A 25,268-nucleotide genomic window follows, 5' to 3' on the forward strand; every position below is an offset into this window, starting at 1 on the left:
TAGAGAACATTCTGGTTCATTGTGGTTCTTGTCCACTTAGTAGGTCAGATCAATGTACAAAATATAAATACAAAAGAGTTTGGAGAGAACATCTTCATCATGATATCTTTCTGTTTGCATGGTATTGGTCACGCTGATGTTTATGACTCTGACTGACTATTTCCCACCTCACTCACACCAGTTGGCATTTTTGACTAAAATGTGTGGAGGGATGACAGAACACACTCTTCCTCTGTTACATTTTATTAATTTTTGGCTGAAATTCTGTGTACTTAATGAAATAGGTGAAATAGCCAAAGTTAGGGATTAGTTGATTGTTGATTCTTTAGAAGACAAACTCCACTCAGGATAAGTAAGGTGCCACTCAACTGTAGTTCAATGAATTTACTCCATCAAACTTGGTGGATGTTGTCCAACAAAGAGATACCATTTTTTTCCCCATTCATTACCAAATCTATAAATTTCCTCTTTAAAATGTGGGTTTTTCATTAGTGACTCTTAAAAATAAATAAGAGGACCATAAAGAAAAGAAAGTTGAGATGAAAAAGCTGTCGTATTCATCCTCTGCTTCAAGCTCCACAAAACTGTCTATGAAGCAGGTATGCACAGACTAAATATACTGACCCTAATTGTTGTAATTCAATCAAACACTTATTTTTCTTGTGTATGCATTATTTCTAAAATTTAAACATGTTCATATATAAATGTTTTTGATTATTCAGATAAGACAAATGTGTCTAAGGTGACCAGGGGCAAAGGCTTTTTCTCAATATTTTAATTTTGCCTCAGGGTACAGTACATACATAAACATCTCTTGATTTAGATAAATATACACACTGTCTCTGCAAATCCTTTTAAATAACATAAGAGTTATGTTTTAAATAACATAAGAGAGATAGACAGAAGGAAAGAAAGAAAATGAAAGAGTCTGGACTGTGTGTGGGGGGTGGGGGGGGGTGGTCTGGGCCATTACATCACCGCTGCAGTGGCTCACAATATGAACATTACTAACTCTCTCTCCAAGTTGCTCTCTCTGTCCACAATAACCATCATTTAAATGACATATTGTTATGACTTTTTACCTTTCTCTTACTTTATTACTGGTGCTATTAATCAGTCACTCTATTTACAAGAAATATTTACATATTTTATTAAAACATTCAAACCACGCTGTGGACAAGAATTATACGGTATGATAAAAACATATTTAGGACCTCATACAGTCATATCATATTACACTGCGTTTCTAATACTAAAAAATAAGTAAAGACCTAAGTGAGAATAAAAATTCAGTAAATGCACAAAGGAGACTGCGTCTTTCTGGTTAAAGCAAATTGTGGTCAAGATCACTTTCATGGAAAAAGATAACTAATTCATTGTTAGGAGGAAGGGGGAAAACTGTTGATATCAGAACTGGATAAATAGTCAAGCTGTAATGTAAGTGAACTGTGCCCAGGTCAAGGTCGCCTGCTCTTCTGGTTCAGCCACCAGCTTATCTGATGGAGGAGTGAGGAGGCAAAGAGAGGCTAAACAAATTGGAGAAGGTCAACCAGACCTGCTGGGAAATGCCACTAACGTTTTTCTTCACAAAGACAGCAGGGGAGAAACAGAACAAGGGAAGGCTTACATGTTTTCACATCGAATACTTTCATTGGGTTTGAATGTACTATATGTAGGTGTTTAAAGCTTACAAACAGTGCCCTGCTAGGCAACAGTGAATGTGCATGCTTGTGTGTGTGTGTGTGTGTGTGTGTGTGTGTGTGTGTGTGTGTGTGTGTGTGTGTGTGTGTGTGTGTGTGAAAAGACTCGGTGGAAGTAAGGAGAACTAAACACAGAAGCTGAATGATCAATACTGAGTGTAGAGTTATTAACATTGGATAGACAGCCATACTGTATGAAAAACTGCCAGTGAATTCTATCACTTGGAGTCAGTAAGGACCATTTGGAAAGCGAATTAACTATGTGGAAAGGCTCATTGATGTGCTGTCAGTGTAGAGTAGGAGTTCCCAACTTTATTTGCCCAGGGGACCAATTTTATACACAGTTATCGAGCAGTTAATGTAGGTAGGTTAGAGGTTGGTGGGGGCTTCACAATCGAAATATCTGTTTGGCTCTTTTTAAACTTATGTTAGTTATGTACTGTAGCTGCAACCATAGTAAGAAGATAGCACACGAGGACTAAACGCAGTTCAAAGCAGTTAATGCAAAAATGTTTTTGCTGAGTCATAGTATTAAAATCACTGACTTATCACCCCTTATTTTTTTCTACTATTTAGCACAGAAGAGTCTTGATCTAAGTGTAAAATTGTTGCTGCTTTCATGTTAGCCATCAGCTGCCTGCATTCATACCCAGCCATAACAGAGCAGATTGTGTTATTTTAGTTTAATCAACCTTGTCTGTAACAGTATAGCAACACCTAATAAAATCAAGTCCTAATGCATCACCAAATGCTTTTTTCTGCACTGTTTTACTTTAGTCACAACATATGCCAATTGAAAAGTGACATAATCACAGTCAGACATCCATAACATACTTATTATTGCCTCACTTACACGGAGAGAAAAAAAAAAACACTTCACCCCTGGTTTATGTCTCTTTGGCTTTAACAGCCATTCATTAGCATTTGTCTCCCACAATTTTACACTGGGCAGATACAGGAAAATGAATTTACCTATTGCAAGCTTGTGACCTGGAACCAGTGGCTCATGATTTTATGCAGGACCAGCTTATGACAGCCACAGCCACTCAACCACATTAGGCACTAAACAAACACTGTGACTGAAAACACTTAAAGCTGCATAGATCTTTGGGATAAAAAGATTGCAATCATTTCAAATATTTAAATAATAATCAGATTATTATAACTTAGTTTTAAACAGGAATTGCCTTTTACCTAGTAACATTTGGACACCAAAGCAACTACACTGTAAACAAGAGATTGTTTGAATTTGAAGATGCAAATCAAAGGGATGTCTTAAAATTTAATGTCAGTTCAAAAAATGCAATTCATTCCGACAGTTAAAAGTTACATTGATTAAACACTGCATGTTCTTTAAACTACTGTCTGGTTTGGTTGATTTAGACTCATCAGCTTATTGAACATTGTCTGTTGTGTAAAATTATGTCGAGTTTATTTATTGAACATTGTTGGTAGAGTCTGTTAAGTTAAAGAATTAACTCTTCTAAATGAGAAACAAATCTGGTCCTGTTGGAGTCAAACTGTACTAGTCAGTACAAAACCACGATGAAATACTGCTCCTTGTTGACTATATTCAATAGCATCGTATTCGTACATTGTTCCCATTATTATAAATAAAAAAAAAACACAATCCAATTTAACATGTACTGTAATAAAAATAGACAACACCTATCTGTCTAACAATGCATGCTGGGAAGTTTGTTAATATGCTAGTTTTGTTTTTATCAACTTATTTTGAAAGTTTATTTAATTCTTAGAAATTAATTGATTGAATTTATAATTTTAAATTAAAGTCTCCATAAAAGCCATAAAACTCTTGTTTCTAAATTCTGACAATTAAAAAAAACATTTAACTTATAAAAAATTTAGCTGATTCCACAAAACTCCTCAAAAAGATTTTACGATGTCCTATCTATGATGAAGTACAATTAAATGATTTAGATGATCCATAGTTTCTGTAGATATGTTGGCATCACCTTTAAAGAAAACATAACTAAAACAGCAGAATTTTGTATTAAAAGGTTGAAATAAAGTCAGTAAACTGCACATCGTAATCATTAGCCAACTCAACTAGTTTGTGCTGTTTTAGTAAAAGAGAAAAAGACCTGAGGTCGATGAGTCCATCTTTCTCTGGCCGGGGTGCTAGACAATGCAGTATCTACTTTACCCATTTGATTTGTCACTTCTAATAAGCAAAGAGGTGACCAGACCTGACAACTGAAATTATTTTGGACAAACAGAGTAATGCTACAGTTTCTCAAGTAGCTGGGATAATGTGCCCTTTCACTGTGCACCTGAACCATATGAAAATGAAACTGGCCAACAGAACGTCTGTCTGAGATTGTCTAGACATGTCCTCACACGCACAAACACGTAAACAAACCACTAATATAAGCTGTTGTTTTAACTAATTTATGCCCAACATATAATACTGACAAAAATGTAAACTATCACATATGCTTGAGATCTTGGATTCTTCATTAAAATATGTGGAAATGCATCAGTGATTTCACTTACACACAAACAAACAGACATTTCCCTGCAGGAAAAGGTGACAGACATAGAAAGAGAAACAGGTGGAAGAAAAAAGAAAAATGTATCTGTTCTTTTGTGCTACTGACTTAAGTGCTGCCTCTGTTCTACCATGAAATTACATTTGTGTCTATATACAACCAGCACAGTGACACAGCATCTTTGCAGCAGCACCCATAGGCATATGCAGTAAAGAGAGAGAGATGGGAGGGAGACAGACAAACAGAGAGCATGACGAAATAAACAGAGGGGAAGAGATTGAGACTCACCTGGCTTGATGGGATGTTGTCTGAGACTCAAAAGAAACGATAACATCCGAGACCTGAAAGGACGAGAGAGGATGAGGAGAAAGAACAGGGAGAGAGAGAGAGAGGGAGAGAGAGACAGAGAGAGAGAGACAGAGAGAGAGAGAGATTAGATTTGGCTGCCAGCTACCACTTTGGGAGTGCAGTGGCAGGTGGTACCTCAGTTAAAACACGCACACATACACACAAACACACATGCCTTCAGTATGTCTTGGTACCAGATGAAAACAAAGGGAGTATAGGAAGAGGTGAGAAAGCAGCAAGAAGTGGCTGAGGTGGGAGAGAACTGCTGACTGGTGGTTTCCAATCAATTGTGGATCTAAGAGCTGTCCTGGTGCCATTACCCAGCTGGGAGAGTACGGAGAGAAAGAGAAAAAAAGATAAATGACACAAAGAACGAGAGCTAATCAGTGCGCGTATGTGCGTGCTTGTTAATGTCACATGAGCAGCCTTCCATCGACAGCGGCCACAAAGACTGTGATGTATCTTACTTCTTCTTTGCTACTTACTCTGTACACACAACCCTGCAGTTCAATTTATCAGACACATAGTCACACACATAAGCTAGCACACACTAATTGGCTTAAGTCCAACAGCCACAGTCAGAAAAATGATACATGTAGACATTCTGGGTATCTCAACATGAAGGCACCAAGTTCATATCAATATGAACACTGCTGAACATGCCATATATGGAGGTGAATCAATAAAATTAAACTCAGCGCATTTACAATAACCAATCATCTGCAAAATGTTGACAGCATACTGACTTTTTTCAATATTGAGCTATTATATACTTATTTAGTAATGAGTAGCTTAAGTCTTATACAAAAACACCTGAACAGGTACAGTATGTCAAAAGCTGAAAAAGCCTTCCATACGCAACCCACCCCATATTCTGCCAAGCTTGGGATCGGCACTGCATGGCTGGGGATGGGGATGGGCTGTTGGGTGTTCAGTGTCTTTCCCAGAGACACTTAGACCCTATGGTCGATGGGCAGCCACTCTGGACACTGAACCAATGCTGCCCCCTTAAACCAATGTATAGAGGAAACTAAATATCTAAATATATGCATTTTAAACCTATTGTAAACCCCTACATGCAGTTATGGATTCTTATCCTCAGTTCATCCAGAGCACAGCCATGTTCAATCTTTTATAAATACAGATCATTATTTGCATGAGATGCCACCACTATAGCTGGACTAAATCTTTTCCATACATCCGCTGTGCCATGATGTTCTGTCCATGAATGTATGGACAAAATAGGAATGTAGCAAAACAGAAAAGGGGAGGTGTAATTCAGGTATAAAGCACCTGAATATGTTACACATACAACAAGAGCTGCTTTCAATTAAAGCCCAGTTCTACTTAAAGGGTGAGAAGCTGTTCTACGCTTCCAGAAAATAATGTAGAATCCACAGGTCTCCTCCTAAAGCTTAAACAATCTGTTGTAGCCTCCCTCCAAACACTTTTTTGCAGAAGCGTGGCCCCCTAGTTAAATAACAAAATGCAAAAAATGCTGACCTATTCACCCACATATTGTACTCAAGAATTATATCAAATTTATCCCAGGCTGAGGACAAGATCGAGGGCCTATAGTATTGGCATTACCAAGTACTGAAATGAGTACTCAACTGTTTCGCTTCTAGTATGAGTTACAAAGTTGGGCTGATGAGAGACACTGGCAGACACTGTCCAAATAGCAGTGGAAACAACTAAAGACAGTTCACACCTAAACACTGTTTCTACCAACTGTCATAGATTTCTAGTCTGTCACATTCTGCAAAGAGCACACACCTGACAAGTGGAATTTCAAAGGCAGACAAATTTGCAAATCCCGCGAGAATTTCCCTTCTCACATGTTTTTCTGCCAAAAAAATATGGCAGTGACCAGGGTTGTTTTAAACGAAGCAACTTTATCTGAAAAGAAAGAAAGAAAAAAGACAGAGAAAAAAACAGAGAGAAACCACAAATTTGCGATAAGAGCCCGGATGGAGAGTCGCAGACAACAGAAACAGTAGAGTCAACCAAGAAGTATCGTGGTAGAATATAACTTTGTAAAACAGAGCAAACTTCAAGTGAAGCTGTACATTTTTTTGTTGCCTGTGTAAGTCGTAAATATATTAAACATGTTTGAAATAATTTTGGGAAACATGTAATGGGATCTTAAGATTTTAGAAGAGCAGCACTTGCATTTGACTTTACTTTTGTGCTGTCATATTTTAAAAGAGCTCTAAATCACGGTACAATTTTCGACCTGCCTACTTGTGAATGTTATCTTGAGTCTATCTACGAGTACGAGTACCCAAGGGTGGTTTTGGATCCAATATCTGGTACTGGTATCAGCCTCAGGAAATCGCTACTAAACACAAACACCATACTTAAAAACACACACAAACATAAAGACATATTGATTGGTCCTTTATTAAGCAGCAGACCGAATTACTCAGTCCCTTATCTAATTATTTTTTAAAGATAATTCTTCCCCAGAAGCTGTGCTGCATTCAGAACAGAAATGGCATTACGAAAAAAGAAAGAACTTGACCACAACGTGTCAAGATTCATTCATTTCAATCAGACACCTTTATTAGTGCATTAGGGTTGTGGTCATTGAGGGCTCTGGGGAAAAGTCAGAGGGTCACTCAACTTTTACAACCCTGTGGCCCTGCATCATTCAGTGATGCAATACATTTGTGGATCAAATTTCAGGTAGTAATACCTTGCACTGTGTAATGTGCAGTTAATCTTAAGATTCAACTACGAGGCATCGAGACTGAGGACAAAACTATTGCTGCCATGACAACTTTCCAGAGTTATAAAAACCTGCCTCAAAGAACTGTTACATGTCAGGGCAGAGACACACCAAGCTGGCCTCGAAGAACTAGTTTCAACAAAAGCTTACTGTTGTGTTAGCTCACATCACCCTCATCTGGACACACTGAGACTACCAAGCCTACTGCCAAACACCAACTAACACGTTCTGAGTGAGGAAATAACTTTCCATACCAGCAGGTAGCAGCCATCTGTACTTGCCATTCAAAACCGGAAAGGGAAAGACCTACAACTGCAGACAGAAATGGTAAACAAAGCCATGTCTGCTTGTGGTGCAGGACTTTGTTTTCCAATGTAAGATTGTATTTAGTTTTTGTCAGGTTTTGTTGTCAATAGTACTAATTTGTTCAATGGTCATTAGGAAGACAGAGACATGGTAGAGCATCTTACTTACTTGTACTTGTAATAGTAACTTCTTAATGCAAAGCAAAGTAGTACATTATTCAGCCAGTCATTTAGTCGATGTCTGCACCTGTTTCACAGCTTCATCAGACTAATGCCACTCTGAATCAAAATGAAGGTTCAACAGGCAGTTATTCAGGAATAAAACACTTCCTCAGGCTTTGCACCATTATCGCACCGTGTCCGTCAGAATTTCCATCATTATTTTAAACCTACCACTAATAGGGATACTTACTTTGCATAGCTTTCCAATCTCAATGGAAAGTGCTTCCAAACAGAGATGTATTTCATGTAGTTAATTTGACAAATCATCAGTATAAAAGCTTGTGAATTGGATTGAGTATTTTGCTGATCCAAGATCACACTGTTGGTCACATGAACCAGTCTAGCAACACATGCTCTTTATTAGACTGAACAGATTACAGCCATCATACTGTTCCCTTCTGATGGATAGGAACTTACACTTCAGAGACCTCAGCTGGCTGTCCTGCTCAGTTTCCTGCCCTGCTGTTAGTAAGAGGAACTTGTTTTAATCTGATTAAATAGAGTTTGACAAAGAAGCTGCATTCCACCCATGAAATATCTCATAACCCTGAACTCAGTCACTGTTAAAGAAAAAATTCTACTGTGAGATTTTGTCTTGCAGAAGTGATGTGCGGTCATGCTGTGATGAATTCAACAAAGCATGGCCTTGATTTCTGTGGTTAGTGAAATGATCTAATAATTTCGACTGTCAAGTATTTATGTTATCATGAGTAGCAAAGCCCACAAACTGTAATTGGACTTATTAGGTGAAAAGAAAAAACATTTTATGTAGAAAAATTCCAAATATTTTGTCAATGGCCGTGGCCCACTTCACTTTGTATTTCTGTGTACTGTCTGGTTTCTAAGAATTGTGCCAGAAATCCAACACATGATCAAATGGCCAGCAGCTCTATGAGCAGCAAGGGGGCACAAATTCCATACTTTCAATCATTAAAAACGTATTATTTCTGTTAACGTGGCCATGCCTAAAGATGTCTAATATAACTGAGTGCATTATAAGGACTTTGTGGTCAAACTGTAAGGAAAATTACTCTAATACAGCCTTTGCCTTTCAGGGCTCTCTCAGCTGTGAAATTATAGAAATTACACACAAAGACACACAGATTCAAAAAGAAAGGAAATTAGGAGATGTCTTGGGGACTAAAATCAGCCAGTGAAACAATAACTGCCAGATGTCAAGTTTGATTTTGTAAGTATTTCTCAAACTGAATGAAACAGCAGGCTATTATGAGTCATAAAATTATCTTCTCCTTAGGACAGGTTTATTCGTCAAAAAAGAAAATGTGGAATTAAACTTTGATATGATGAGATTAGAGTTAAGCAACGTAATCAAAGAAAGACAGATGTGAAAACTTGATCCAGTTTATATTTGCACCTGCAAATTCCCTAAAATGAGGCTGGGAAATCAAATGATCCACTATCATCCAAGGACATCAACTTTCAGAGGAATAATATATGGATTTATTCCCAAGGGCACTTAGCAGCTTCTTTTTGAGTTTACTTTACAATAAGCCACTACAACAACACAATTTCAGCCCTGATCACTGTATATAAAATCATACAAATCCCTTTTTTTACAGAGCTTGCTTAACTTATTTAAAGACAAAATTTCATAAAGACTACAATTACTGCCTTCTACATGTACCATTGGTACATTTACTTTGCTCAATCTTAGACACCCTTTCCTTAATCAAATAGATTTAATCTAGAGAACTTTCACAAAATAGCAGAAAGAGAGCTTCTGTCTGTACCTTTGTTTTGGTTAAACAGAGACAAAACTGACTCTGTCCTCCTAAAAAAGCAGCAAAAGCTCCTTATCCTAAAAGGATATACACACCAGGAGGCACCAGGACAATGGAAGCAGGCAAGTAATTGGGGTGAGGAATGGGTCAGAAGAAATCTGAAAACAGAACAAATACTTAACCATGTCAGTAAATAAATCAATGTCTATCAAAAGTAGCAAATAGTATCAATTTAACCTTATTTCTTCTTATTATATGAGTGATAAGACAAAGATAGCGAATAGTCACAATGTGGAAGGAGAAGTAGAAAAGATGCTTCTTTGATCTTGTTTAAATTATCATCAATCCGTATGGTTAGCAAAAAAAGAAAATACATAAAGATAGAACAGGTGCAATAAATATAACAAGCTATTTTATCAATGAAAAGGAAAAAGTGTATTATTTTGTAATTTGTTTAATTTTCAAGATTGTAGACCGATATCTATCCTATCTACTATAGTAGATTCATTATTTTGATCACTTTTCCAAGTAAAAATTGGCAAAACGAGGAGAATGAGGTGTCTCCTGTTTGTCCTGCCATTCTTCCAGAACACAGGAAATAGACCAGTGTTAAACAAGTCACAACAGCACTGGTTTAAAATCAGTATGTAAACAGAGACAATGAGTTTAAGAAGCAACTCTCAAAAGACAAGTGCCCATGTCATCGCTAGATATGATGCCTGATCACACCTGATAGTTAGGGGAGACTTCAAACTCCAGCTAACATGTGATTGGCAACAGGGTTATTAGCAAATTAGCAGGGGCTGAATCAAATGCTAAAGGAGCTCAAACTGAATTTTCTTTGTGCACACTTCTTGATTCTTGCATGTTGTCATGCATGAAACTTTCCAGAACTGCAGCCCTATTTAGCAACCTCTGATCTGCAGCATGTGCATGTGTGTTTCTACGGGACTACTGTAATGTTGGAAAAAGTGAGGCACAGGTACAAAACTGGTTCCTTCCTGGACAGTGCGGTCTGTTCTGAACCCACATCAGTCACTTTCCACTAGGTGGAGTTTAGAAAATGGTGTCTGCTTTCTTCAGTTGGAGCACACACACGATCCAAATTCAAAAACACCCAAAATCAACAAATATTTTGTTGAAGCCGGAGATGCATTTGTTAATATGTCTCAATTAGTGAACTGTTGCCATTATTGTTAATTTGGAAAGGCTTGGAAAAGAGAATGTCAGGGTGGTCCATGACTGAATTCCCAATTCCTCTGCTACTGATGAGTAGAAATCCTGGATTATTTCCATTTCTCTTCCTAAAATGTTCTTTTTTAACCAATTCCTTTTATTCATCTACATGAATAATCAGTAACCCACAATAGTTGTGGCTGTCACCACACTCAATTAAATCAGATTGGCCTCCAGTATTTCATGAGTCAAACTAATTGGTATTCACTGTTTATTTACTAATTCACTCATAATGTACTTTATCTCATTGTGTAATATAAACTGTATAGTATTTAGGAAGTAAAAAGATCTAAGTAATTCTTTTAAAATGTGCAAAACAAATGCATTCTAGCCTAATGATTAAAAAAAAAAAGTGAAACTACTGTTTTTTAAGTGTCTTTCAGACACTATAAGTGTTTGTGGCAGAGGGAAAAGTTCTGTTTTCTGGGTCTCATTAACCAGCTGTTTTAAATCCCCAAACCCCCCAATGAGCAAATATTGTGTCCAATTTCAGTACAATTAAATTTACCATTGGCTGACGATTATTGTCTTTTCTATTCAAACATTTTTTTAAATAATTAAAATTAAATTAAAAAGTTAAAATTAGCCCCATGAGAGAACAATATATTTATTCATTCAAAAGAAAAAATGTCATTAAATGGTCTTTGCTGCATAGTAGAGTAACACAGTATTGCTTACATCATTACAGTACAAACTGTGTGCTCCCTGTGTGAATGTGTATACTTTAGATGGATATTACATTCTGCTGAAGGACTCTTCAACAGTCTCTTCAACAATCGACCAAAATAACCAGTAATTTCCCTGTGCAAATTAAAACAGAGAAGACACAATTGACGGGAATGAGAAAGAAAAAACTTTTTTACTGCAAATTATGGAGAATTTCTTCTTGGCCATTTTCTGGTCATTGCATTTAATTTCCTTGCTTGGTAAAAAAAAAAAAGAACGTGGCAATAATAACAAATGTTTAACAAACATTAAAGAATAAATGACCTAATTGGATTTCCCCCCCTTTGCCTCCATTTCCCTCTTTCACCTCTTTTTCTCTACCTCATTTTGCCACTTTGCACTCCCTCTATTTGAGAATGTGTTTTCTCAGTAGTCAAAGTGAAACAGAACCCACCATATGTATTGTCAAATAAAATGCCTGCCCTACCGGCGTCAAGCGCTGCACAGCTTCAGATGGTGGTGCTCTTTACAACAGAGCAAACATTTTCACAGCTTCTTTATTGGTTTCCGTGGGCAGCAATGTAAACAGCACCACTCAATTATATTACCAGCAAGCTAATGAAAACTCCCCAGTCTGTGATCTCGCACAAACACACCAGCGCACACATACTTAAAGTGCATGCACATCCATATGCATTCACTCACCTGCAGCATATGGACAGCTTATGATTGTGATCCCTCACTGTTGTTGCGTGGAAGTGGATGCAGCCTTCACTGCCACTGCAGAATGCAATAAAATATGTGGTTAAAAATATCTTAACTATTTAAAGGTCAGTCTTCTTTCAAGATGAACCACTTAAGTTTTTTAAAGAGCACCAACACTTGAGCAGTTCAGCACTAAGAGACTCAACAATTCATTCTGGGTATTATGTTTACTAAAAACCTTCTAGATGTGCGTTAGTGGAGCAATTGAATTTAATAGCATTGGATCATGCAATGATCCAACGCATAAGTAAAATTACAAACGTTAAACACCTATCTAAAAAAATAACCTGCCTGAGCACAGTCTTAATATCATTAGAGTAAAGATCATCTTAGGATTAAAACATTGAGAAAACTGTGCATAGACCAATATTTCAGTTTTTGTACCATACATTAAACACCATATGGGCAACACTACACAGCCTGTTTCAAGGACCTCTCTGACTGTGTAGGAGTAGCTTTGATTTTTATGTATCAGTATCACACAGACAACTAACGGGGGAGGAGTGAAACAGTGGGCAACTACTTCTTAATTAATAAACAACTGCAGGCAGGAAACAGTCATGAATACTATAGGTCAGCCCACAACTGCTTAAAATTATGTATTTTATAATAATAATGCTAAAACTACAATAGTGAGTGTTAGGCCAACTCCATCTTTTAAAAATTATACAACCTCTATGATTGGTCCATGTACTTGCTGCAGCAGCATGAGAGGTCAGTCACATAAAACTGGTACATTTTTAAAATGCTAACAAGCAGGATCAATTTCAAACAAAAAGCAATGCACCTGGAGCACTTTCTCATTGGTCATTTTCACAGCAGACATTTTGTGGAAATAAATGAATGCTGAATTGGATTTAGGCACTGACTCACTATCCCTCTACTGTATCTCTATGGGACACAAATGTCATCATGGTCACACCCAGAGGATACATGCTAACTGGACTGATAAAGATGATTATAATTCCTAATTTCCAGTGTGAGAGAGAGAACTGGCACTTTAATCCTGAATTAACCAGGTGAATGTGAATAGCGTTTGTGTTAAATAAAGCACTCATAATTTACAAACATTGCTATGGATTACACAGAATTCAGAAACTGGACAGTATCCATTATTATATGACCATGTATGGCTAAAAATACAGCTTACAGGTTTATGTTTTTGTGTCTGATGAAATGAAAAATACATATATTTAATTATATTAAATCATCAAAATGCAAAATGGTACGTACATATTCTCTAACTGTCTATGAGGTTAAACAAAAAACCCCACCATACACCTGTCATAGCCACAACTGCTACACAACATAAACATATTTGCAGTATCTGTGTTTATGCCTGTCTGTGTGCGTTTATATGTGTGTTTGTGGGGTGCTGGTTGGCACGGGGGGAAGAAGAAGGTTGCTATGGGTGGTAATGAGCAGCCGTTCCGTTTCTACAGCAACATCCTGACTCTGTCAGTCTCCATGGCAACTGATAACAGCATTAGCAGATTCGGCCAAAGTGAAGCTTTGTATCCGAGGGAGGGAAATTGATTTTTTTTCCTAAAAATGGCTACTGATGATAACTGGGACTGGGGACTCCTGGAATACATGAGCAAAAAACCCAGTTCCTCTAAGCCACTGGACCAAATACGTTGGGATGAGTGTAACATTAGTCAGTGTAGTAAACATATTTTTATTATCATCTCAGGCCATGACCTCAGTTGACCTGATTTTTGCTGAGAGTTTTAACTTTTTATGAACAGCCAATGAAATTAGACATAGCCAACAAAATAAGCACTGTGGTCGGAGTGTAGTCTATGTGTTTATGTAATAGAGTCACTGCCCTCAAGTTGAATCTCAGCAACTTCAGACCGAAAGTGAACACATCTTTCAAACAGATGCTGGTAAAGGTAATGAGTTGAATTACCTGGGATGCCTTTGGGGCCCACAGACCAAATTGTATAAAACATAAAGTAATCTGTGAGCAGTGATCAAAGACACTGACCCATAACTTAAGTAATGTAGCAGCATATTTACCCTGCACTATGAATTATAACCCAATTAGCACAAACACAACCCACATCAAATAAATACAGGAAGGGGGGGCTGGGGTTGGATGTGGCGAGGTTAAAGGAGAAATGAACAAATGAAAGAAAGTAGGAAAGTAAGAAAAGGAAAGCAGGAGGAGGCAGCAATTGGTGAGACATTCAAAGGAAAACTGTGTGGCAATAATAGAAATAGACATATTTGGGATTATGTCCATGTGTGTGTATGTGTGTGTGTGTTTGTAATAGTTTGGGTGGGCTTTGCTTGTATTAATGGTGACACTGGGTTTCTAAATCCAGCTCCCAAGAGGCTTTAAAAGTAGTTTAACATCTATTTTTACAGCATCCAATGTGTTTCAGCTGCATTTCAGACATCTGACTCAATGTCCAACTTTTCTTGTCAATCGTTTTGCAATCCACAACATTCAGTTATAAAATCATACAGAACTCCCTCTATAACGTTCAGACCTTATCGCATCTGAGTCGAAAGACAACCTACTAATTATTGTCAATTTCTAAATCATAGCAAATACAATGTGTTACCCCACTCCCACTTCACATCAGACACAGTGGGAGCTCAAACACTATTGTTCACTAATTTGGCACTATGTACCACTCCTGTGTTTCCAGGTGAGCCATGGCAAACTTGACGTCCGTACTTTTAATATAAGAGATTAAATAAATGCTAGTAAGATATCAAGGGTTTTCTACTTTCCTTCTACTGTGTATGTCAAAAACACCCAATAGTGAGAAATAATTATAAATAATAGTTTCCACATCACAAGTGAATTACTAGGGCCAGGTTGCCATGGAAGCTAAAGGGGTGCTCGATGCGATGGCTGAGCAAACCTGGCATGTATGAAATACAGACAGAGAGGAAAACAAAGAAAGGGAAGAGAGAGACGAGTGAGAACAGTCATCATGCTAATCCAGTCTTGCAGTTTCAAGGCTGTCCCCTGCAAGCAGTGACTGCAGTATATATATAAGGAAAGAGCTGGGGAGTGCAAACACTGTCTTCTCAAGGATTCCTTCATCTGCCACCTCATCCCTGCAGGCCCTGCTGCTGAAAACAAGAGAAAAGGCACATAAAACCCGTGTGCTGCAACACGGCAGAACGCTGCAATGAACAAATCAAAGAGTACACACACCTGCTGACATAAGGTACATAAATTGGAGGCAGTGAAAAAGCTGCAAGGTTTTGCTGTGTGGGTGTATTTGTACATGCCTTTATGTTAAGGTGTGAACAAATTGTGACTATAATTGTTGTGAGGTCAATTCTACACTATGAGGCCAATTAGTTCAAAGGGCTGTTTGATAGTTAAAACATTTTTTAGGAAGTCAAGGCTCAATACATAATTTTAACAGCCATGGTAATAATGATGTTAGACGTACTAGTAAAATTAATCATGAGTAGAGTTGGAGGCAGACAGTCTGTCCTTGTCACACTGAATTTCAGACAGTGACCAGTGTATCTGGGCTAGATGTAGTTAACCGAGGTAGTAAAATTCAGCTAAATATGGACATGGCAGCAGCATAAACATTGTATAAACCGGTTGTGTTGAAGAGTGTGTGGAGCTGCAAGGTTAAACTTTCAATTTAGCAGTAAGTTTACATTTAAACCCTCACCAATGGTCATATGTTTTGGTAGTGACCAAAAGAATCAGGTTGCATATACCAGCAACTAAAATAAAATGTTCCCCATAGGGTAGCCAAACCCAGTCTTAGAGATAGGGTATGGAGTTTGGACATCCTGAAGGGCCTCAGAGAAGAGCCGCTGTCCCCTCTTAGCAAATGGCCCAAGAGGCAGATAGGGACAATGGATGGCTCTGTTATACGTATTTTAGTTAAATTTATTGAATAAATCATTTTACCTTCTTATGTTTAACCCTTACTTAACCTGTGGTTATTTAACTGTGGTCCAATTATACATTTTCTGTATAAATTTCATCTTTTGGTAGTTTCTAAAGTGGAAATGAAGGTGCATTACACAGATTATGAGCAGAGGGAGGTCAAGTTATCTTTTCTGATGTTTTTGAAGTTTATTGACATTTAATAGCTCTCATCCAACAAACATCTAATTTAGAGCAGCCTTACCATTTCATTACACCTCCATTTGAAACTGTGTTTTTATTATTACAACACAAACAATAAATACAAGAAACAGTAACATGCCTATAAGGGATAAGCTCCTGTTTTTATCGATTTTATGACGTAGGCTGGTGAAGAAACATTGGACACAAAAAGGAAGAGAAAGGCTAAATTCATTGCTACACTTGTCATATATGGGAAAGCCCACCAGTGACATCCTCCTAAATATTTTCATGTTCTGAATGCTTTGCACATGCAAAGTGACCTCTTTTAGTTTGGTAAATATTGTTTGGGCCATTATGAAGGAGGACATTCTTCAATTCCTAATATAGTATTCTTCAAGTTTATTATGTGTTTATAATAAATTTCTTTAACTTTTTCAACGCACCGATGGAACAGAAACATACGGATGGGACAAGGATAGGTACAGTGAGGAGCAGATTGTTGTCTGAGTTAGGATGATCAAAATAGAGTTTAAGAGCAGATGGTTTAAGATTAAAGCCTAAAAGAAGCGAGCTGCTTTCCCGCCCCCTGAAGAGTCAATGCAAAGATTGCTTTTGAGAAGGAAGCAAACACAGGAATGGATCCTTGGTAGTACAGTTGAGACAGTAAATGTCTATTAAGTCATTATGGTGTGTAAATGGTAAATGGTCTGCACTTATATAGCGCTTTTTCTACCTATTGGCACTCAAAGCGCTTTACACTGCTTCTTATTTACCCAATCACACTCACAAACAGACACACATTCATACACCGATGGGGGAGCTGCTATGATACACTACACATATATATACACCAACACTCACCGGGAGCAACTAAGTTGGGGTTCAGTGTCTTGCTCAAGGACACTTCGACATGTGACCGGAGGAGCCGGGGATTGAACCAACAACTGTGAGATTGGTGGACAACCGCTCTACCTTCCTGCGCCACAGTCGCCCAAGTGTGGGGTGTGGATCCTGCTCTAAGTAGGAATAATTGCCAGAGTTACTGAAGTTATTTGTTAGGATTGGCCTGCGAAGAAGAGAAAAGTCTGTCAAAACTCGGAGACTACCAGATTAAAGGCAGATGCATTATTATCTATTGTCATCAACAATCAAGAAACAGTTGTACATATGTACAAATTGTACCAATGTGTTAATGTGTGTCTGATTAAGTTCTGTGTGTGAGTCTGCATGTGTGTAGGCATGAGTATTTATTACATAAGTTATAGAGGGACGACTTGCTTCCCCAAAGACAACAGCTGAGAAGATGATACGCAACACTTCAAAACAAAAAGGGAATAATTCATGGTCTTTTCTCATGTCTAACTTGTAAGCTTTTACACTCTAAATTCCCAAAGATCTAGAATGAGTTCAAAACCACAGATCACACACTCTACAAAGCGTCTGGTGACACTTCCAGCAATATGTTAGGAAGCAGAGAATGCCAGCACGCTGGCCGACAAAAAGCTAAATCAAACATCAGCTGTTTCTAAATGATGAATCAGCACTTAGTTCCATTTTCTACATTTTGAACGCTGACTGTCTAAAGAAACAATACTTTAATTTAGCTTTAGAATTACCTCAATACATTCCTTTATCAAAATGCAGACCACTACTCACTTCACACTCAGGTAATCAACATTTTAATTCTGTTTTTGTTTTTGTTTTATAAGCTATATGACATATTGTGTTGACCTGGACATTTCATTAACTCCCTATTGGTATTAAGATGACTAAATGCATCTCTCACTATCCCTGATGTGAATAAATAGACTTTATCAAATCTTGGATGCATTTATACCTGAAATTTCCTGGGACTTGCATTTTTTCTGAATATAACGCCATTACGGAAGTCATGTTTTAATGCATGTAGAAGGAAGGCCATAATGCTCTATTCACAATAGTGATTTCAGCCTGTTTTCTCCTTTAGTTGAGAAAGACAAACGGTTTTATTGCTCTGCAGTGCTGTCATTCAGGACAGTCCCGTGTGTGTTTTTGGGGGCGTCACAGTCATCCTCTATGCACACTCAAGAATTAGTAGGGTGAAAGACAGGGACATAATCATGAAGCATTCCAAAAGTGATCTGAGATGCAATTATCCACATAGAGGCTATAACCCAAGCAATTTATGTAAGTTCATATCGGTCTTCAGCATCAGCAGGTACAGTATGTTTGCAAGGAATTTCATAAAGAACAGCCTATAGGGGTATGTGATACGGACAAAAAATAATATCAGAATATTTTCTGGACTTTTATTGATGAAGATAAGCAGATAAAATTGGCAAAATGTAAAACTTTCTGCCTCATGCCATTCTGTGCCAGATTTGGCAAACAGAATGGCAGTGTGTATCTTGGGTTTAAAGTAGCGGTACTCAAGTAGTTTGAAATGATCTCTCTCAACCACTTGAATTGGCACCATGTTATTAGCAATGTAATTAGACAGCATTTGTTATGTCTGGCCATCTGTTGCTTTCCTTTTAAGGCTTTTTTGCAGAATGATTCCACTTTAAGCCTGCCATCGACAGCTGACTCCTGCAGCTTTTTATATTTTTCATATTCCATATAGTGGTTTGCAGATGTTGAAACGACTTAGTAGTCCAGATGCCTAAACCTATTTCCATCATAATTTGTAGATTGCCATCTTTTAAAGGTAAAACCACTTCCGAGTTGATTAAGAATGATCCATGTCTATCAATTAAGACATTAATTAATTAAATTTAGGACTGGTGTATTTTGACTATTTCTGCACTTTGTTCACTCAATTTCCCCTTGTCATTTTGCAGCTATGCTACCTTAGCTTGTGGTGCAGTGACACAGCATGCAGCAGTATATCCTACTAGGCCACATGACCCAGTTAAAGTATGGACTCACAATGTGTATTATTCACAATTTTTTGTAAAATGGGTGACAAAATTGATAATGCCAGCTTGCATATTGTTATATTATTGTTACAACTAAGACATTATCATAGATAGGGTTGGGTACGATTCACATTGAAATTCGACACTGCTACCTAAGTTCTCTTTTGTGGTACTTTTATTATTTCAATGTGAATTGGTACATGGTAGTACTACTGTGATTTGGTTTGTATCTGTTAAACTTACCGAGTTCAGTACACAGCCTAATCAAAGGAGACCACACTATCCATAGTTTTTTTTTTTGTTTGTTTAACATACTATAAAATGGTACTATGAAGGGAATTTTATTACACTACATGTATCCAATATAATATCAGATGATAAAGTGAAGCCTATAATAACACATTTGGCCATGAGCTTTATAATTTTCCTTTTAATTCTGTCAACAGCCTTGTGAAACCTCATGGACAACCTCTGGGAACCTGCAGCCTATTAACTCTGTCATAAATTATTGCACCTTAACTGACAGGACGTCTCAGATGACTCGGCTATCAGATTCAAGAATGTGGAGCCTGTCATCAGTACATGACAAATTGTTAAGCAATGAGTGAAAAGGGAAAATCTAAAGAAGGCTGTGGGGAATACGATGATATCTGTTTGTGAGCGGTGGGGATTTGATGGACAGTTGGGTGGAAGCTAGCATCTTTGGATTATCTTGGTTCTCTGAAAATGAGCTGACATTTTTCCATTGGATTGCTAAGACATTGCCAGAAATATGTTATTTTTGTCCAGCTGTCAATCAGTTCTATCATTTTGATCAGCTTTCCAAATTTAAAGTAAACTCACTTACTGGCTATAAGTTAATACTGTATTTCTACGAATACAATGTTGATTATATTATTGAAATATCTCCAGTATAAATATTATATATATGGTTTTGCTCCCACAACAGCGTTTCTCTAACTAGCTGATCATTTGACTCAATTTCCAAGCCAACATTCTGCAAAATGCAGGGAAATACTGAGTATAACTGAACTGGATGAAACAGGCTGAAAGAAACTAAATTACAGCATTGTGTCACAAACTAAAGCCTGTGAAGCACTCAGGATCACACATGAGATATCAAAGTAAATGACACTGAGGGTGATTTTCTTCCCCTCAACAGAAGCACATAAAACTGTAAATGATACCCACGCAAAAGCATAAACACCCACACACAGACTGAATATTGAACACTGACACACACACACACACACACATTATGTTCAAACACAAATGTAAGACACAAGGTACACACTGTAAAGATATAATTTCATAGAGAAGAAAAGAGAGCAGAGGAGAGAAGAGGAGAGCAGAGGAGAGACAGCTCTAAAGAGTTAAATGTGCTGTGAGTCAGCCTTATGTTTTTCTTGCTTCTGCCCACACATGTTTTTCTATCAGTTACCCATCTCCTCTGTCATCTGATGTTGAGAGATTATGTCTCTCTAGAAATTGTTACATCCTAAAAAATAAAGTCCCCATTTAAACCTCTAGTTGCATTTTATTTAGTTATACTGTACATGTACTATATATCAGAGCTAAGTTGCATTTCTTTAGGTGTTTCTTTTGTAACAAATATTTAATTAAACCTTTCAAAAATGCTTATGGAGGTTCAGTATGCTACAAACATCAGTAGTCTATTGTACTCAGATCTGTCAGGAAGACAAATGGAGTCTGGGTGCTGGGACAGCCTCTTGCAAGACTAACTTGACTTATCTCAGCCTCCCACAAACTAAAGGTCAACTAGTTTGAACCAAAGGCTCCCCAAGGAAAGGAAAATCCAAGGTGACAGCAAGTGAACAATCAGATCTTGACGGTGATTTTCTAGAAGGAAGAAAATGGGAAAGTATAGGAACCAGAGCAACAAATTGTGATAGCTAGATAACAAGGCTAGACAACAAGGTCAGAGCACTTGTAAAACAGTAGGTCTCATGTTGTGATCAGCATTTACAAAAGTGGTCCCAGAAAGGACTGCCTGTGAAGCAGGCTACAGTCGGGCACCCAAGGGTCAAAGATGTGTGTGCAGAGCAACGGTCACCTCGCCTGTTTTAATCCCGCAAAAGAGTTACTGTAGCACACATTGCTGGAAGATCTATGCAGGTTATGATCAAGTGATTTCAACATATGAAGAACAATATTAGGCAGGTCATTTTAATGTTGTAGCTGATTATTGTATATGAGTCCAGTGAATGTACAGAGCCAAGCAATTTATCAATGACAGGCTATTTATTTGTAGACCTTGTACTCCGACTTGTTTTTTCTCTGTGCCCTTGAAAGTAAGTTAGGTCAACGTCAAGTTCCGAGATAAGGAAGGTAATCCTTGGTACGTGAGTCTAGGCAGTTTGCAGTCATGGGCTGAATCTAAGCAAACTGGTATTAATAGTCGTCTACGGCAGGAAAAAGGCATGGCTGTGCAATGCTTTTAGAGTAAAGTCAATATTGTCAACAGGGCCAAAATCACTTTTTACTACTTGTGATTGTTTCATTGAGCACATGAAACAGTTATTTTAGACCTTTGGTGAGTTATTTCTGTACAGAACATCTGCTACTTTCCATCTCCGTTACGGAATGGCCAAACAAACAGTACTGTATGGAGATGAGGTTTTACTGTATGGAGATAAGACCCTTCAGGGGTTGGCTTACTTTACTTTTGGACTCGGAGCATGGCTGTTCTGAAATAATCCAACTCAGTTATAAGTGAATATATAATGTATAAAATAGGTAATGAATAAAATACCAAATATCAATTGTTTTATACCTTCCAAAAAGGTAAGGTATTTAAAGAACGTGCTGCTGTCAGACAACTTGTCAAAAGTGATAAAAAGAAGTGATGATGGGTACAAACTGGTATGAACCAAAATTAATATAGGCTAGATATACAGTATAATATCTAATTTAGAAACCGTCCAATATATTACTAAGCTCATCAAAATTTATATGCAAATCTTTTGAAATATGAATAATTTTTTACTGTTATTTTTCAAGCACGACCTAAAAAATCTAGTTCCAGTTTCTCAAATGTAAAGATTTGTTGCTTTTGTGTTTTTATTGTTATGATAATAAACTGAATACATTGTAGTACTGTGGTCTAATTAGAATTGGTATTTTCACTTCTTTTAGACAAACAATAGATTTATTTATTGCAGTTGCAAACTGCAATAAATGAATATAAATAATGCCCCTAGTTGACACTTAAGTGTTACGGGGAAGTTTAGGAGCAATCCCTAATTTCTTCAAAAACATGTTTGCCAACAAGCTAATCTTTGAAAAACCTGCAGTGTTATTATTTAGGCAGAGAGGCAAAGAGAGGGAGAGAGATTGGCAGCTAGCTGGCAGACATGGTGGTGGAGTGTGTTGATGCTGCAGCCAAAGATACCAAGATACTCATTGTCTCATACAAAGAGCTTCTCCCACTTCTTCTGTCTCTCTCTCTCTCACACACACGCACGCAGGCACGCACACACACACACACACACAAAGTCTTAGGCCAAGCTTAGAAAGTGACAAATGAAGACTGCTTGAGTGCCTGTGTGTGTGTGTGAGTGTGTGTGTGTGTGTGTGTGTGTGTATGTGTGTGTGTGTGTGTAATGGCCAGCTGACTAAGTATCTTTGCAGGAATCAGGATTAGATTGTCTCACTGACACACAGGGATTATGTAAAGCTGACCAACCGTACAGGCCACCACACATGAGAGTGGACTGGACTGGTGCAGCGATACCTGAGCATGCACCTCTGTACTCCTCACTGTGACAGCCTACGGTACTGGACACAACAGATCTCACAATTGTCACGCAGTCACCGCAAGAAGAGTCAATGAATTCCTTGGTACCAGCCTAATTTATTTGGTCAAATAATTAACTGGTTTTAATGTTCTTTTTTAAAGCACTGAATATTTTTGGACTGCAATCTTTTTCTGAGCTGCTCTGACCTTATTTCACTTTCCTCTTTCCTCACTTCCAAACATTCCCCCAAGACTGTAAAATAGGTATAAGACATTTAAACTAATTTAAACTAAAACCCTGTGGGATTTCTAGAAGAAGACCTTCGATCAGCTCCATCTTGTGACTCCAGGATATCTGACGGACTGACAGCCTTTCAATCCAACCATCTACTGTGTTGACCAAACACAAAACAGGCAGTGATTCTTCACCCAAACCATTCGTGCCTTAACATTTTCCCATTCATCTGTCTCTTCTCATGATTGATTCTTAATAAATAATTTCATATAATGAAATCGGTTGTCTAAATCAGCGTGCCATTTCTACTATGTGCTATCATGATGAATTTAAGAATGATTTTCTAAATAAAAGCACCTTCATCTTGGTGGGTCATTTCTGTTTCGGGCAGTGACAGGGGACAGTTAAGACTAATCAGCATCTCCTATCTCATAGGTCTATTTCCCCTCTATGCCTATGTAGTCACTGAGTTTGTAATCTGCACTAAAAGGAGGAGTAATTTTTGAACACAAAAAACCCAAATGACCAGAGCATTACGCAAACACATTCTGACAAAAACATCACTCACTCTGCGGAAGATCTACACATTCTGACAAACACATCATTCACTCTGTGTAAGATCTATGATAATGTGTGGATTACAGAGAGAAGATATTGAAAGGAAAGCAGAAAATACATATTTATTAACACTCCTAACTGTGGTAAACCTTCCAAATGTTTTCCTATGAGCTAGATGCATGTGATGGCCAATGATTTTACAGTATACAGCTGAATCAGCTCCTCTGCTTCGTTACAGCAGGCATAAAGCAGCCCTATGTGGCAAATTGGACACTGCTATACAACCAGCTCGGTCCTCCAGAAACATGGACCAGATCACATAGCAAGGTGGAGCTTTGAGCCGCCTGTCTGACCATTCATGACTCAGTATATGCCAGTCTCACACTGAATGCTTTGAGCATTGAAATGGTTCTGCACACACTGTAGCAAGTGCACTGGACAGACGGGACTCAACAGCCCGTCCCTGAATGTGAATGAGATTAGACTGAAGCCTACAAGGCATGTAACATGTATGAGCTCACTATTTTATATACAATCAGTACATAAAATGCCATCGCAGTGACACTACAACAACAAACCTGCACACAGGCTTTATTTGTGGTATCAATCAGAGAAATGATAGCTAATATGACTCAGCACCTATATTCGCACGCCTCACTGATTGTCTCATTAGGAAAATTATGAATCACTATTATATATCTGGATGGGCTTCTTTGCAATAATTTTTGAGATTGCCCTTATATCCTAGATTTCAACAGAGTGTTATAAGCTCACTACAGCCTGACAGACGTGCACTGCCACCGCGACAAGGAGCGTTCCTGCAGTGACCGCAGTAGGTGAAGCCTTTCTGTAGCACAACGCAGACTCGTCCAACCCGTCACCAGCGTTTACTGAACAAATGGAAGACAAGACACCTTACCCACTGCAGGGTCTGGTTTGTAGGTTATAAACTATCTGTTGCTCAGCTGCTATTTTTTAAATCAGACTTGCTCCACACCGCAGCTCATTCACCCTCACTGAAAACCCAGATCAGACGGCACACAAACCATCAAGAAGCCAGTCCCCGTTCTTCTTAGGCGAACAATGCGCCCTTTCTCCATCCACACAGAGAGGGGCACCTCATCACTTCAGCTTCAATGCATGCTAAAATGCCCATTCATTGTCTCCTCTAACCACTCAGTCTAGCCGTCAACATAACCTGCTCTTTTTGAGTAATTGCCATTCACACGTATTCGGCTGTATTACAACGTTTTTGTGGATAGAAAGACTCGGTTTTTTTTACCTGTCCGGTGCAGTGTCTTCCAGTGGAACTCCCGGTGTTGGACAGAGCGTCTCCGCAGCCTACATGTACCGTAATGACTGTAATAGCCTCGCCAGTGGATTGTAGCTGTGCTTAAACTGGTCCTTACGGTATTGTGGTTGACCCATTTGCTAGAAACGACCACAGACACACTATTAACAAAACTGCGAAGCTAATGAGTTAATGTACATGTAACTAGGTTACCTTCATGTTCTGCTACACTCTGTGGC

At 38.1% G+C, this 25,268-nt stretch overlaps 1 protein-coding gene across 13 annotated transcripts in view; it reads right to left on the reverse strand.

Annotated features, from left to right (window-relative positions):
• The window catches only part of map2 (microtubule-associated protein 2), a 77,408-nt gene extending 52,245 nt beyond the window's left edge, over window positions 1–25,163 (reverse strand). For 9 of the 13 annotated variants that reach the window (XM_067515597.1, XM_067515599.1, XM_067515595.1 and 6 more), the window contains exons 1-2: window positions 25,021–25,156; window positions 4,502–4,554 (exon numbers count right to left, since the gene is read on the reverse strand). The gene's annotated coding sequence lies outside the window, so the exon portion shown is untranslated. Of the gene's footprint in view, window positions 1–4,501; window positions 4,555–4,736; window positions 4,886–12,168; window positions 12,244–25,020 lie in introns of all 13 variants that reach the window. The other 4 variants (XM_067515591.1, XM_067515590.1, XM_067515593.1 and 1 more) reach the window with 4 other exon arrangements.
• Between the last annotated feature and the right edge of the window lie 105 nt (window positions 25,164–25,268).

The sequence above is a fragment of the Channa argus genome, chromosome 9 (assembly GCF_033026475.1).
Source record: "Channa argus isolate prfri chromosome 9, Channa argus male v1.0, whole genome shotgun sequence".
NCBI lineage: Eukaryota > Metazoa > Chordata > Actinopteri > Anabantiformes > Channidae > Channa > Channa argus.